A 17,341-nucleotide genomic window follows, 5' to 3' on the forward strand; every position below is an offset into this window, starting at 1 on the left:
GAGCACATTCTTTGTTCGTCCCTTAAGAAGAGTTAGGCAGAAACGGAAACTTCCTACCAACCCAGAAAAGAGATGTCTGAACTATCCTTTTGGAAAGGCTTAAGCGACATACTTATCTAGAGTCAGTTCCATCTTCCTCTCCTTCCTGTAGACAGCTGGTCTGGTGGGGACTAAAGGAAGAGGCCATGTTGTACTTTCTTTTGAGCACAGAGATCCTCTCACCGAATGTCGTAAGGAGCGATGGCAAATGAACCAGCTTTTGGCACACTTAGGCTTGCTGGCATCCTGCTCTTGTAAACCTCAAATAAAGAATGACCCTAGAGAAAAGTTAACTCACCTTGGACTATTGAGAGTCGGCACTGGGAGTGTTAGGGATCCACAAGGCAGAAGTTTGACCCAACCCATGAGAAGAGGCAAAATATTAAAGGTATTTGAACCTGTTTCAATAATGGCTATAATATAAAATTGTTCTTATCATATTGGAGATGTATATATGTGTGTGTATAACATATATGTACCTAGATAGCAACATGTATATAGCCGTGCATGTGTGTTAGGTGCTCTTGAGTTGATTCCCATTTCTATTGTCCCCATGTGGCACAGCACGTTATACATGCCCACAGGCTTTAGGGGAACACCAGGCCTTCTTTAGATAAATGTAGATGAGTCTGTAGCGACATAGAAAACAAGAAGAAAAAGATGTAATGCTGGCAAAGCATTAAAAAAAATACAATCTGTATCTTTCAGGATGGTTCTAAAAAAGAAAATGTGTTAGATATTTGAAGAATTTGCTATGAGCAAAACCAATTTTGGTTGACTGAGAAAATGTCATTAAAACAGAACGTTTTCTCTTACCATTTGGCCTTCCTTCTTTCCCTTTTTCTCTCCTCCTCCATCTCGTCGTCCACCCCGTCCTTCAGTTTGTGTTGCCCTGGGCGCCGAACTAAATACATGGCATCTGCCTTTGAGGACCTTATAAAATGCCTGGTGGGCAGTGCTGGGGGCCACTGGAGGGCGTCGACTATAAGGAGGGCAGAGTGGTTACTGTAGAAGGTGCAGTTAGTGTGGGGAACATAGTAAGGAAAGGTTTGAGGTGCTTCGGGGATGCTTCCTGTGTTGGAGCAGGATCTTGAAGTTTGAGAAGTATTTTTAATTTTAAGGATTTAAATTTTTATTTTTTTAAGATTATAGAGAAGGAAAGTATGTAGAGGGACAAAAGAGTGGACACAGTGGTACAAAGATGTTTGGCTGTGTGTGTAGGGTGCATGAATTAGGTCGGTTGGGGCCAGATTAAATACCATGCTAAGATACTTGGACTTTATCCTCTAGATTGTGGGGGACTAGTGAAATTTCTTAGAAAACTGACATTTTTACCACCTGCTTAAGAAAATATATAGTTAGTGTCAGAGAACAAATTGTACGGAGAAAGGTGATAGAGGCAGGGAGATCAGGAGTTGTTGCAGAAATTAAGGCAAGAGATAAAGTTCTGAGTTAGATGGTAGGCCAAAAAAGGAGGGTACATAATTGTATACTCTTCTCTGCCTCTCAAAGCATGCAGACTCTAGTTTCCCAGTCAAATAATTGCTTTCTTAGTTCTTGAAGCAAAAGATACGAAGAGATTTTAGAATTTTTTTGTTTGTAAAATCACCCCCAAGGAATCACCAGAGAGACACACCAGGAAAACGTTTGATGTTCCATGAAAGTCAAGTTGTGTGTGTGTGTGTCTTGTGAAATGGTTTAGTCACTCTTTTTGTTTTTTATTTTAAATTACCATACACACTCATGTATAAGCCGAGTTTTTTTTCATAGTTCAGTCACTTTTATTTTATATATATATATATATTTTAACATTTTATTAGGGGCTCATACAACTGTTATCCCAATCCACACACACATCAATTGTGTAAAGCGCATTTGTACATCGTTTCTCAAAACATTTTCTCTCCATTTAAACCCCCGACATTAGGTCCTCATTTTTCCCCTCCCTCCCCACTCCCCCCTCCCCCATGAGCCCTTGATAGTTTATAAATGGGTATTTTGTCATATCTTGCCCTGTCCGACGTCTCCGTTCATCCACTTTTCGGTTGTCTGTCCCCCAGGGAGGAGGTCACACACAGTTCCATGTAATCGGTTCCCTCTTTCCTACCCATTCTCCCTTTACCCTCCCTGTTTTGCCACTCACACCACTGGTCCTATAGGGCTCATCGTCCTGGATTCCCTGTCTTTTCAGTTCCTATCTGTACCAGTGTACCTCCTCTGGTCTAGCCAGTCTTGCAAGATAGAATTCGAGTCATGTTAGTGGGAGTGGGGAGGAAACCTTTAGGAACTAGAGGAACATTGTCTTTAGGAACTAGAGGAAGATTGTATTTCTCATCATTGTTACATCGCACCCTGACTGGCTCATCTCCTCCCCGAGACCCCTCTGCAAGGGGTAAGCCGAATTTTTGCAGCACATTTTTAATGCAGTTTTTGTGGTAAAATTAGGTGCCTCGGCTGATATTCGGGTCGAGTATATATAGTAAAGATCTTTTATTTCTAAAGTGTCAAGATTATTTCATGAGGTTTTAAATACCAGTATGTATTGACAACATATATATTTGACCTATTATTTGCATCTGCAAAATGTTTGAATAGTTTCTATCCTCAGTAGGTGGGGTTTCCGTGTCAGCAGAAGCTTCCCCTGTCTAGGTGATCTTCCTGTGCCTGGCATCTGGAATCAGCCTCCATAGTAATGTGCTGCCCTTAAAAAAAAGAAGAAGAAGAAACTATTGCCTAAGTCACCATACGTAGACCATTCTTTGCGTTATTTTTTTCCAGTGGTGGGGCAAGTGTCCCGAGAGCCTTCACTCTTACGCCACTGATTAAGACCAGAGTGACTCCCAGTGGTCTGGAGTAGAGGGTACAGTATCTGAGACTCCAGTTTGTCCTGAAGAGATTCAAACCCACCATCTGGTAAATGACCTTAGGGGCTATTTCCCCCAGTGTTTAGGCTGTAAATGCTAGAGTTCTTTCGGCCCTAGAAGGGTCTGTATCTCAATTTTGCTTGCGTATATAACCCATCTCTAAAGTGTAAAGTCCTGAGCAAGTCTTGGCCAAGACTATTGGGGAAAGGGGAGGCTAGTAGAATTTAGTATTTATAGAAAGAACTATGCACTCATGATACTCTTTTACCCCTCACATCAAGCCCCAAACTTATCTCCTCAGTCCAACCCACCCCTCCTGGGCTATGCTCTCATCTACTGTGGACCCAGAGCCTCTCCCAGTTTGCTATCATCTTAGCATCAAAAGAAATGAAATCTTGTCACATACTACAGTATGGAGCTTAAAGACGTTATGCTGAGTGGAATAAGTCAGTAGCAAAAGGATAAATATTATATGTAATGGATAGGATTATGTCCCTCCAGAATGTATCAGTTTGGCTGGACCATGCTTCACAGTGGTTTGGCAGTTATGTACTGATATACCCATATATACTCGAGTATAAGCCAACCCGAATATCCTCCGAAGCACCTAATTTTACCACAAAAACTGCATTAAAAATGTGCTGGAAAACTTGTCTGATACTTGAGTATATACAGTAATTATCTCCTGTGATGTCGTAATCAGTGGTAAGGTGATTAGTGTGGGATGCAACACTCTTAATCAGATGCCAGCTGTGATCTCACATAAGGGGATTTCCTCCCTTCCCTACCCGCCCCACCCCATTTTAAGCTCTGATACCATTCTCTCCTTCAGACTTGGATTTTACTCCAACAATCCTTGGATCACACAGACTGGTGTGCTTATTCCATCACCTTTTATCTTACAAGAGATAAAAGGAGAGAGAAGTGAGCTGAGAAGCAGGGTTCTCCATGTTAACCTTTGAATGTGCCCAATGAGTAGTGGCCCTGGACCACCATACAGTTATTGTTTAATGCCCTCCTTGCTTTCTTATGATTTGTATTAGTCCGTTAGACATGGTTCTGCCTTTGTGTGAAGGAGTACAACTGAAAGTTTTGTCCTGTAACTAACACCCATTGTTTGTGTAAATAGTGTCCACTCAAGAGTTTAATCTGTACAAATCAACAGTTCATGTATTTCAGTCTAAAGCTGGCCTATACTTGTATAATTTCATTTACTCAACAGTTTTAATTTCTATACCATTGGCTAGATTAATGACATTATCAATAGAATTATTTTATTCCCCAGTGGAATTATTCTGTCATAAAATGATGCTAATGCCTCTAAAGTCTAAAGTGAATCAAACACATATAAGAGGGGGTACTCCCCCAAAATATAATTTCCCCACCAAAGCTATGCATTTAAGGTTTTTGTTTTTTTTTATAAAACAATCACATCAACTTCAAAGTACTCCATTACATTTCAAACATTTGTCAAATCTGTGATTCCATTCTTGGAAACATTTTTCAAACTCATCTGTTTGGATAGCTGACAGCACCTTCCTCATTTTTTTCTTTCCTCTTCCACATCCTCAAATTGCTATCCTTTCATGTCCCTCTTCATTCACAGAAACAAAAAGAAATCACATAGAGTGAGGTCAGGTAAGTAAGGGGCGTGGGACAAGAGAGGTGTGCTGTTTTTGGGCCAAAATCTAGCTCGCCGAGATGGCTGTGTGAGCAGGTACATGATTGTGGTGGCCAAACCAGTCCCGTCTGCTACAAATCAAGCCTTTTTTGTCACACACAGTTACACTAGCCTTTCAGAACCTCTAAATCAGTGGCTCTCAATCTTCCTAATGCCACTGACCCTTTAATACAGTTCCTCATGTTGTGGTGACACCCCCCCCCCACCATAAAATTATTTTCATTGGTACTTCATAACTGTAATTTTGCTACTGTTATGAATCAGGCGACCCCTGTGAAAGAGTCGTTCAACCCCCAAAGGGGTTATGACCCACAGGTTGAGAACTGCTACTCTAAATAGAAAGCTTGATTAACAGTCTGACCTGGTGGAATGAACTCCAAATGCACAAGTCAACATTTTCATCCATTTGTGAAGTTGATGGACGTCCAGAACAAGGTTTGTCATCAATCGACATTTCACCTTTTTTGAAATGAGGAAACCATCAAACACTTGAGTTTTTCCCATAGCACTGTCCTTGTAAGCTGTGTTCAGCATCACATTTCTGTGACATTTTTTCCTAGCAGGAAACAATATTTCACAGTCGACACTATATTTTTAAATCAGCCATCACAAAAAACGGGGTTCGAGTCAAACTGCTTTTATAAAAAAATTCACTGTGACCAAAGAGAACCTTCCAAGGTGCACTAACTCAGAAGCGAGCTGCTTGATGCAGTGGGAAAAATGTACTATAAAAGCTCCACCCAGCAGAGCTTTTTTGCTGTTTTGTGGTTTTTGGTGGGGTGGGAGGACTGCCTGGTATAAACCATAGATATATGAATGGATTTGGGGCTTGCACTTACTCCTGGCCCCAATTTAAGAACAATTAGTTCTTATGACATGGCCCTGCTCATGCATGCTCACTGTCTTGAAGAGATCACTGAAGGTATGAGTGCTCCAGCAAAGTGTGAAGAAACTAGATGGTGCCCAGCTATCACAATAGTGTCTGGGGCCTTAACAATTTGTCTTCAGACAGGCAGCCATCTAAGTGATGTGTCGAACAAGTCCACGTGGAAGGAGCACACCAGCCTGTATGATCCTAGGACTGTAACTGAAAATCCAGGTCCAAAAGAGGGAATGGTATTGGAGTTTAAATTGTGGACATCTGGTTTGCAGAAGGCTGTGGATGACAGTGGAAGCCACTTACAGAGTCCCCACATGGATTAAGCTTCCTTTGAATCTGCAACACCACAACATCCCCCCCACCCCCACTCCTCCCCACCCCCTACACTATAGTTAAGGGATGTGACTAGCCTTACTATCAGACAGAGAACATTGTAAAGTCAATTTTGATTGACATAGTTTAAAATGTAATACCTTCTAATTTGATCTCCCTTTTGACCCATGGTAAAATTGTTTCAGTTTTTAGTATTTTCTGATTTCTTTTTGATTTGAGATTTTTTCCATGTTTTGTCTGGTCATTGTTGTTTGGTTTTTTAAATTGGTTTGCTTCCTGCTTGTGTTTGGTGTGATTTTCTCTATATGAAATCCAGGATAGGTATATCTATAGAGCAGTAACTGGATTGATAATTGCCTAGGGCCATGACAGGGGAGGGTGATGGAAGTGTGGAGCTAACAATGACTATGAGAAGAAAATGTTCTGAACTTGATTATGATTGTGATTGCACAAGTTTTAATATAATTAAGATTAAATTGTATGATATATGAAGTATACACCAATAAAACCATTGAAAAGAAGAACTGGGACCAGAGCACAGCCTTTGGTGCCACATCCCTGGGCTGAGAACCTTTGAAACTTGATGCCAAGATGCATGAACATTTCCACGGGACACTGCGGACTTCCCTTCAGAGCCAGCAGAACGTCCCTTAGCACTGATGCTGTGAACTTGAACTTGCAGCCCCCTGAACTGTGAGAATTTCTGTTTGTTAAAGCCATCCTCTTTTATTTCTGTTACAGCAGTGCATAACTATGACATAGATCTTGTTTACAGAGCAAGACAAGAACCGGCAAGTGTGCAGAGAACAAAGCCTACTAGTGGTTAACATTGGTTAGCAGGAGGGCGGGGGGAAAAGGAGGCTAATGGTGAAAGAAAAGCCACTGTAAGGGTAGGGTGGTACTGCCGGTTATTGTAATTATCAGTAGGTTGTACACAGCTGTAAAAAGCTGAATTGACAAAACACGTATATTTACAGCAACAGCCCAGCCAATAGCTGCTGCGGCTGCTGCTGTACAACCAGATGCCTCATGGGAACTGATTCCTGGGGCTAGAGGTTTAGGGTCATGGTTTCATGGAGCTTCCCAGGTAACTGGCCCAGTAGCATGGTCAGTGCTCCTGTTCCACCTCCTCATCTATTGTGTAGTGCCCGGGGCCTTGAAATCTTGCAAGGGACATCCAAGGCCCAGCAACTTGTCTCCATTCCCTTGGAGCGACAGAGGGCGAGGGGAGATGGGAATGGGAGGAGGATACGGAATGTGTGGCACATCACCTCCACGAACAGCCGCCGCCTCTGGCATGAAATGGAAAAAACTGATTTGGTCCAATTCCCATTACCGAACATTTTGATCAACAGTTCCATAGAAGAATCCTCACCAAAAGAGGGAAAGCACAGAACAAAATTTAAAATTCTCTTGGACTCTAGACTTCCTGAAGGCATGGCGGGTGGATGTACCCCCTAGAAACTGTTGCCCTGAGATATGTATTAAATCTTAAGCCAAAGGTATATCCCCTGAAGCCTTAAAAACCCCAACAATAGTTTAGCACAGCAGTTCTCAACCTGTGGGTTGTGACCCCTTTTGGCGTCAAGCGACCCTTTCACAGGGGTCATCACAGTAGCAAAATTACAGTTATGAAGTAGCAATGAAAATAATTTTGTGGTTGGGGGGCGTCCCCACAACATGAGGAACTGTATTAAAGGGTTATGGTATTAGGAAGGTTGCGAACCACTGGTTTAGCATCACTAGTAAAATGGGTCTGCCCAAATCCTATGCTCTTTAAGAACTATCTTAATGGGGTAAAATAGACTACAGCAACTTGAAAAATTAGATAGGAACCTTCAGGAGCCGTGAACTTATATGGGAAAGGCCCCTCTCAGGAAAGGAGGTCAAGGATGGCAGCACACTTGAAAGAATGTCATTGCTGGCCCTAAATAGTACATGTAGAAACTGTTGATCGGTGTATGCTTTGCTGTGTGTGTGCTCATCCACAGCATCAAAATGCAGTGCAGTGGGGAAATAACAGCACTACAGACTCTGGGCTTCCTCTGCCGACTTCCTGTCCCTCTTCTGTGATTAAAACACCCTGACCACACCTTTCTTGCATGTAAGGATCCCCTGTGGACCATAGGTTCTGATTCCGCCCTCTCCCTTCTGTTGCCTTCGCTGGCAGTGGTAAATCTTGGCACGCAGAGAGCAGAAAGCGACAGCCATCCTGATGTTGCCACTCGCTGTCCCTCTGCTGCAGATTTAGGCTATATCCTGTAGTTTTTCTCCTCTGTGGGCTATCATGGTTTGAGGGAGAGGAGGGGAGCACAGTGCCGCCTGCTGCATCTGTCTCTTTGAATCAACCACCCCCTCTCCCCAGGTGCAGAATCACTGGCTGGGTTTAGAATGCTCTCCATCCCCTACCTCTCCCGCCCATCGCTGCATTGGTAGCAGCTTTGCAATGAGTCTTTTGTTGTGGAAGCTCTAAACCCAGGGTAGGGAGATTATCAAGAGACTCTTCCCCAATCTGCCCTCCCTCCCTTGCTCCGGCTCTTTCTTTCCTTCCTTTGTGTCCTTCAGTGCTGGGGTCAGAATCCCTAGCCAGACTGAGAACATGGTTGCTAGTCCAGGACCCAGATGCCAATATGTGGCAGCATCTGGCTTATTGGCAAGCGTCGCCGGCAGTTGTGCTGGCTGCTTCTAGGTCTGTCATGCGGCTGAGCCTGCTGACGGGGTCCCTGTCACAAAACGGAGGTTCTTTGAGAATATGGTTTCAACCAAGGAGCCCACCAGAAAACAATGAGCCGCACGGTGAGGACATGAATTATCGGGCAGGCACACTGGAGCTTTGATGCTGATTCTGGATGTGCTTTGCAAAAAACCCCCCTTTCGTGTTTTGGGCGACATAACCTTACCTTCTTGTGCTGTTAGTGTTTCAGGTGCCTTAAGGCATGGAGCTCCTTGAAAGAGAAACACAAATCACTGAAAATGTTGAGATAAAATCCTGCTCCTCAGAGGCGCCTGCTTGGCACAGGGAGCGCATGATAACAGCTTGCTTTAGAAAGGTGACATTTCTGCTGAAGGCTGAATAATAAAAAATGCATTTTAAAAACTCAGCTCTTCTGAGTCTTCTGACGGTTGACTTTTGGAGTGAAGACCGTTCCTTCCATGCGAAGGGTTTCTTGAGGCTAGCCTCTGCAGTCCCAAACCGGCAAATTCATACTACCACCATTGGGAGGCTGCGGGGCTGTTGGCTGAAACCAATGGTCGATCACATAATAGGGTATATACTCATGTTCCAAGCACTGGTAGGCATTGAGGCCCGGAGACAACGGTAAGGAGCCTCAGCTCGCTGGTAACCAGTTTTAGTGTGCTTCTGCCCCTCACTTTCTCTACCGCAGCCTCACCCCTTGGGCAGGGCACGCAATTGGTATTGTCTGTGGGGGACAAATGGAGACACCAGAGCCCAGCGAAGTGATGTCATTGGTTCACTGAATGGGTGACGGATTCTTGAGCCATGTCTCTGATTTTTTGCAGCTCTTTCCCAGGTTAGCACCCTCTGCTCACCCATGCCTCCCTGTGTACACACACACACACACACACAAACACACACGCACACACATAATACAGGGAATCTGCACAAAACTGAGGCACGTGCCTCTGACGGCTGGGGGCAAGGCATGAGGAGGAAGTAACAGCCCAAGCTAGCTGCAAATGACTAATTTGGAGCAACTAGAAGGAAGAACCGAGGGCCAAAGGCTAGGTGACAAACTCTGACCAGGGTTGCCCAGCTAGAAACCAGCCGGAGCTGCATCAGAGCATCCGTGTGGAAGAAATGAAGCAAGCAGGCCTGCCCTGGCAGCTCAGAGGAGCCGACTCTGATACCAGGTGAGGGGCTGAAGGAGCAGCCCTTTGAACGCTCAAAATGGACCCGCCAGAACGACCTTCTTACAGGGCCCTCCACTAAGGAGAAATTGCTAGAAATGGAGTCAAAATTGACCAGGAGAGGGAGGAAATTGACCGAGGAGGTCAGATCAAAGGAGGGGAAGAAGGCTGGGAAATGGCAGGGAGCGGCTGTCACTTTTCAAAAACACTTCACCGAAACAACAGAAGAGGGAGCCCTGGAAGTCAGCAAGTTTTTTTTTTACATTCTGATAGCTCAAGAAAATAGATTTCATGTGAACAAGTTCAACAGATGCAGTGCCAAGTCTCATACCAAGTTATGCTAAGAAAAAAAGAAAATGAGTAGACAGGCCCTGCAGACAAGGACAGCACTGTAGAAAGACGAGCTCACAAGACATGTCCAAACCAACGATGTTTACAAGTGAATGGAAAGACATTAACATGATCTGAGACATGAGAGAGAAACAAGAAACTGAAATGAAGTGGAATTAAAATACATTTCCAAAATGAAAGCTGAGTGAGAAGCAGTGAATGAACACAGTCGATAATGGCTTAAGGAAACACACGGTGAAAAGGAAAAGAACATTTAAAAAACCTAGGTAAGAAAGGTGAAAAGGATTCCTGGGAAAAGTCCTAATAGTGAAGTAAAGCAGCTGAAGCATAGTTCGTGGGCGCTATCGGAGAAAGCCACGGCAAGGAGCCTGAACTAATAAATGATTTAAGTAAAATTCCCTGAGATTGAAGTTATTGAGGGAAAGAGCACTCTACACATCTGAATATAATACTATGGCCAATGCGAAGAAAAGGCAAACACTGCTTTGAGAATCTTAAAGAGAGAAAGAAAGTAAACCTGGGATTTTATATCTAGTAAAAGCGCCTGTTACCAACGTGTAAGCACGGAGAGCTGATTGCCCCCATGAGCTCTTCCCGAAGACAGAGCGGAAATGATGAACACGCAATATAAAGACACACGTGTCCGACGCATAGCATGGAGTTAACCTGGAGCAAAGAGGGCGTGAGTAGTGTGTGTAATGGCTCTATGCTCTGACATTGGCTATGTAGTAGAACCATTTTTTTTTTAAGTGGGAGAGGATAGATTTTACTAAAAAATGTAAATGTCTTTGACTTCTTTCTTATACAGAGAGAGGCTAAGTGAAAGCTCTGTAGTCAGGAATTTGAATAAAAAGTTATGGTATAAATTTATGAGCCATAAAAAATAAATTTTTGAGGTATCTTATTTAAGTCAGTAATGCTTCCTAGGGTGTTCAGCTGCAAAGTCCTAGAAACAAATGTCCAACTTCATGGCAAAGAGCCTCTAGTACTCAGAGTGTAGTCCTAATACATTGTTTCTCTCCCAAAGTAGTGGAGGATGAAAGTTTACTGTCTGGAGCTTAACTATCTTGCCATAAGAGAGAGCAGAGTAGCTGTTAAAGACTTCTAGGGTCATGTCAAAGGTCTGGGGAGCCGGGACAAATAGCTCCCCACTGGCCAAAGATGGGACAGTTTCACCTTGACACCTATCGGGTATGTTTGAAGACATGCCTTGATAATGATAGTAAAAAGAACGGGCCTCCTTTGGAGGAATTGTTGGGAACAGTATATTCTCTTGAAGACTGGGAAATAAAGCCTTATTCAAGCATGTATCCTGATTTCTATATGAGCTATACCACTGAGTATTCAAATAGGAATTGATGGCCAGAGTCTTCTTATTAAAATATTCCAGCTACAGAATGAAAAAGAAGAGATGCAATTTTGCAAACCCCAATGGGTGGACAACTGCAATTAGCATCAACCGCTGTCAGAATCACAAAGAAGACAGCCGGACATCACATATCTTCTATTGTCTTGCCAGACACCACCTATAGGCTTTCCAAGGGGATCCAACCTGACTAATTCCAAAATGGATTCAGCTGCCAATTTGCAGGAACTGAAAGAGGACCCAGGAATGAGAGGAATCCACATTGTGAGGATGCAGTCGGCACCATCGGATGGAGGGAATAGTCCATAGGTCAGATAATCCAGGTTCTTCAGTGGAGAACTTATCTTTACAAGATAAGGGAGGAACTTATAGATTAAAAGACATACCAACCTTTTGGGGGGACAAGACTACACATTATTAGTGTCTGAGGACTCACCCTTGGGTGGCAATATGCCTTTAAAAGATTGAATTTCTTCATCTTAAAAAAAGTCCAATAATCTGATTAACAGGATAAGTGTCACTTTGGGAGGGGAGAGGGGTTAGGATTGGACAAGACTTGTGGATGGGACTTGTAAGATGACTAACAAGGTTTTACTCCGTAGCTTGCGTAGTGTTTGCATCGTTATTTGATTTGACTGCTACACATGAGCCTTTGACTATTACATACATACACAATAAACCCCGTGAATGCTGGAACTTATAGTAGAAACTGGTCAGAGAAGGAAAACTCAAAATCTTATGTGGGAAACATAAACATAAACATAAAGATACTGTATGTGGAAAACGCTCCACATACTGTTGTCGAGTCTGGGTGACCACGGCTTCCACGGAGGAACCTTCATTTCTGTGGGTTGGAGATGCGTCCCACTCACATTCTTCTAAGTAAAAGTTATTCCCTACCATGTCCCCCCACAGTAATGCCAATGGTGCTGTTTGCAAGCACAGGGCCACTGACTATACACTTGGAAGTCAACTGCTTGAAGGTTGAAACCTGAAGGTTGTCAGCCATCTAAGGCAGTCAGGCCCTATTGCCTGTCCCACCCTAAGTAGGAATCATTCCTTCTGACAAGGATAATGGAGTGTTCCCCAGAAGGAGAGCTCAAAGACACCTCAGATGACCAAGGTTAGACTGCAGTCTTGATTCTAAAGTCCGTCCCTCTTGTTATGTAAGTGCCTTCCTGTCACCTGCCTGCCTCCAGTGCCCCCCCCTTCCTATTGCTTGTATACCCTAGCTCGGTCCCCCTCCTGTTATGCGCATGTCTATTGTACAACCCCTTCCTGCTACATATGTGCTTACATGGCCTGCGTGCCCCAGATTATATAAATTTGTGAAGGAATACATTATTCGCTCTCTCTGCGTGGTCCTGGCTCCTGAAGTCATGACAGTGAAGGTGAGCGCTTGCGTGCTTTATCTTGTCTGATGTCTCTTTAATTTAGCCCTCAGTTATACAACCGCCCTGTAGACCCTTTCGGTTGTGGGGAGGCTGGGCCCCCACAACCTTATTCACGGCCATTGAGTTGACTCCAATGGCCTTATAGGACACAGGAGAACTGTGAGCTGTCCACTCTTTACAGGGGCAAAAAGCCTCGCCTGTTTCCCCAGAGCAGCTGGTGGGTTCAAACTGCAGACCTTGTGGTTAGCAGTTCACCACGCCACCAAACCAAACACAAAACTCGCTGCCACTGAGTCAATACTAATTTCATAGCAACTCTGTCAGACAGGATAGAACTGTCTCTCTGAATTTCAGACTAAGTCTTGACGGGAGTAGTAGAAAAGTTCGTCTTTCTCCTGTGGAGTGGCTGCTGGTTTTGAACTGCTGACCTTGGGGTCAGCAGCCCAATGTGTAACTACTACCACCACCAGGGCTCCTAATACTTCACCAAGGTTCCTTAAACTAAAGTGAGGAAGACATTTTAATAGTGCCAGTAAGCACCCTGTCAAAGGCGGAAAGACTTGTGAGACCTGGAAAACCCAAGAAATCCCATCAAGTTCCAGCTCTCATGGGCTTTACTGTGCATATGGTAAGTCAAGAAGTAACGCTACAAAATTATCGACCCTCATTAAACAAAACACAAAAGTGCAACTATTATTTCCCAGTACCTCTTAGGCCTATACACTTCTAAAGGCCGAGTTTCCATCTCTAATCACTCCTTCCCTGAAGAATGTGACACTTTTCTATTGACACCACCTCAGAACAGCAATGTTAGCATCCTTGGAGGCCTCAAAGCAGGTTCCTTTAAAATATTCTTAGAATTTGGAGGGAAACTATTTTGATGGGGCAAGATTAGGGTGATGAGGTGGATGTGAAATTCTCCTAAGACAGCCATCGCTACCCTCCTGGACACAACTGTCCTACCCTGTTTCCCCGAAAATAAGACTGTCTTATATTAATTTTTGCTCCCAAAGATGCACTAGGTCTTATTTTCAGGGGATGTCTTATTTTTCCATGAAGAAGAATATGGTACACATTTATTGTTTTATTAAAAGAGACCTTGCACTTCCTGTCTGCTCTGGTTGCGCCACAGCGAACAGTGAGCTGCGCAGCAGAGCCCACCGCTACGGTCCAGCGTCATGGTAGCTTCGGGGGGCCTTATTTTCGGGGATATGCCTTATATTTCAGCGAGAGGCAAAACTAATTAGGTCTTATTTTCAGGGGATGTCTTACTTTTGGGGAAACAGGGTAGTTTTTTCTCACCAATGCCGTTTTCAATTTTCTTGAAGCTTCTTCCTGGTAAGAAGTTTCATCCTTCAAGGAACTCTGCAGGGTTACCCCTTTGGAATTCCAGAAACCAGTCACCATAACTTTTGAAACTGACCTGTCGACCTTGGATTTAACAAGTCCAACACATCCTCTCAAAGCCCTGTTTTGGTTGGACTTGTATCAAAGGCGTCCTATCAAGACTAAGACAAATGTCTTGCTGAGAGAACTTGTCTGCAGCCTCCCAATGAGGGCAGAGACATGTTTAAACATGTTTTCTGTGGAATGAACCTGTGTATCTATGAACTGAAACACTAGACACAATTCTTTTCACTTACCTTCATACACCCACATATGTGTGTGCATTTAACTAGAAAGATAAATAGGAATGCTGGGTCCCTTATCCTCCTACTAGATAGGGATTTCTACATGGCTCCTATAGCCTGTCTTGGTATCTTTATGTAATTTGGAAAAAGATAGCCTTCGCTAAAGATACTTACTGCCATTGGTCATCCAGTAAATATAAAAATCTACCCTTCTTCTGATATAAAAGGTGCCTGTCAGGTGCACAGCCCATGCAACTCAGTGAAATGGCTCTGAGTCTCTACTGCGGGCCCAAGCTCAGCTCCGTGCAATTTTACAAATGGAAGAGTTCTTTGGTTTTCTTTTCTTCCTCCTCCCCCTCCTCTTGGCTCTTTGAAGACTGATTTCAATGCAGTTTTGCAATCCAGTGCACTAGAGAAGGGGCTGTTCTAGCTAATGGTTCTGCTTCTGTCGCATACATTTGCATGCAAGAATGAAGTATATCCTGAAGTGTTCTGCAGCATTAAAAATGTTTAAGAAATCTGGAAAGAGCCCTACTGTTGTAGTGGTTAATTACTGGTGGCCCAAACCCACCTGTGACACTAGGAAGAGAGACAGAATGAATGATGTGCTCCCATAGAGACCGCAGCTTAGAACACCCCATAGGGCAGGTGTCTGGGTTGGAATTGACTGGCTCTATGGCACGCTGCAGCAGTACACACACTGGCAGGTGATTTACACAGAAAGTTCTATGGTCTCACACCCTTGCTGTGGTTAGCGTACTTCTGGCTCTGGGATGCAAAAGGGTTTTCCCCCAGGTTGTCTCCCCTAAATATATGCCAAACCTAAGACGCTGCTTGCTACACATGGTAAACGACTGTATACTTGGAGATCAACACAAGCTGCTTAGAGGTTAACCTCCCGGAGGGTTTTGAGCCATCCAGGGCAGGGGTGTCAAACTCCATGAAAACGCGGCCCTTTTGGTGCAACAGGCAAGATTCACGTGGGCCACATCACATTGACAAACTATGTTAAATTTATATTTTGAAGTGAGGATTCAGGAGTATGGATGGAATAATTAAAACACTATATAATTGCTTTTATTTAAACATTTATTTTATTTAATGTATTTATAAAACGAAAATTACTCGTTTTAACCAGAGAAACTTGCCAGTGCTTTCCTCCTACTAGTTTTCACTTACCTCTTATGTTGTGACCGGGAAATAGAACAAAGTAACTAATAAAAAACAAAGTGTTGGACAGCTGACAAAGGTGATGCACAATCGTAATGGCTTCCTTCTAAAAGTTAACTAGCACTGCCGCTAGGTCTGATTCATAACAGCACAACCCAGAGTGCTCTTTTTAACCTTTTCACTACTGGATCTGTTTACATTATGTGACACTGTGAGTGGTGGACATAGTGCTTCCAAACATCGCTGGAACTCAGCGCGTTTATCCACGTCCACAGGCCCCCAGGAAAAGCACTGGGCCACATGTATACTTGTCTTCAGTAGTTAAAGAGTTAATGAAGGAATCGTGTGTACGGTATTGCCTCGATTTCCCTTAAGTGCTGTTTTCTTCAGAACAATTTTTTATATTCCTTTTATTTCAGAGAATTGCGAGCCATAAAAAATTACCTCAGGGCTACCTGCAGCCCACGGACCACCAGTTAGACACCCCTGAGCTAGAGCAATCAGACTATAGGCTGTCCACCCTAAGTAGGGCCCGCTCCCTTCTGACGGGGGCAGTGATTACCTCCCCGAAGGAGAGCCCAGAGACAAGGTGGAGCCCCCTCAAGGATGATCAAGGTTAGGCTGCCTTCTTGAGTCATCTTGAGTGACAAGCCCTTTTTGTCACATGTGTACCCCTAGTCCCTCCCCTTCCAATTACACCCCTAGCTCATCCTTTTCCTGTCACACGTATTCCTATTGTACAGCCTCTCCCTATGACATATGTGGTTACCTGGAATCGGGGCGGGGGCTTGGACACCCCTAAGTATGTATAGGCCTTGATCAGAAATAAAGAGCAACCCTTTCCTCCTCCGGCTCTGCTGGCGCGGACCTGGCTGCTGGGATCATGGCCGTCCCAGAGGTGAGCATGCTACCGTAAAATGTGTCTGGCTCCTTTATTATGTTCTCTCTCCTATCCTATCTTCTATGACTTTACTATGATCTTTATATAGTATAACCGTACAATTGCCCTACGAGCCCTGCAATATTGTCAGGGGATGGTTTACTCTTACTTGGCTCCAGAATCCATCGTGGCCTGGTCCAGAGAGGAAGGGAGCACCTTCCCAGGCAGCCAGAGCATCTGGGTCAACCTTGGTGATTAAAGTAGCCAGTTCACCACCCTCACAAGAATTGCAGGTCCGTGAATCTAGCAAGCATGACACACCTTGTAAAGAAGCACCCCGGTGATTCTCGGTGGGCAGGCGCATGCACTCTGGTAGAGGCAGAGTGAAACGGTCCTGTCCGCTTCCACTTTGCCGCTGCCATTAGGCCATTCCCTCTCGTGGCAACTCCTGCTTGTCGAGTTAAAGTGTGCTCTGTTGGGGTTTCCCAGGGCTTCTTCTCAGAAGTCGACTGCCAGGCTTGCTTGAGGTGCCTCTGACGGATTTGGAATCCAGCCTTTTCGTTTTTAATTGGTAAACCTGGTTTTATCTTCTTTTTTTCCCCCCAAAATCATTCCAGAGATCAATCACTTCAAGCTGTAGTATACAATGGACACAACAATGTTTCACAACATTTTCTTCATTCTTCAAACTCCTTAATATCAGCTCCCCTTCCTCCCCACTTCCCTCACCGTACCCCCAGCAGCCCTTATTCAGGGTGTTTTCTCACCAGGTTCATCAATCCTGGGTTTCAGATGCTGAAAAACAGGCAAACACATAACAAAGATTCAAGCAGGCTACCCACAAGGGCAAGATACATCAGATACCCCTCAACCTTGGCGGGG

This window comes from Echinops telfairi, unplaced genomic scaffold, assembly GCF_000313985.2.
Source record: "Echinops telfairi isolate 266 unplaced genomic scaffold, ASM31398v2 ScPeMD7_7424;HRSCAF=8462, whole genome shotgun sequence".
Taxonomy (NCBI): Eukaryota; Metazoa; Chordata; class Mammalia; order Afrosoricida; family Tenrecidae; genus Echinops; species Echinops telfairi.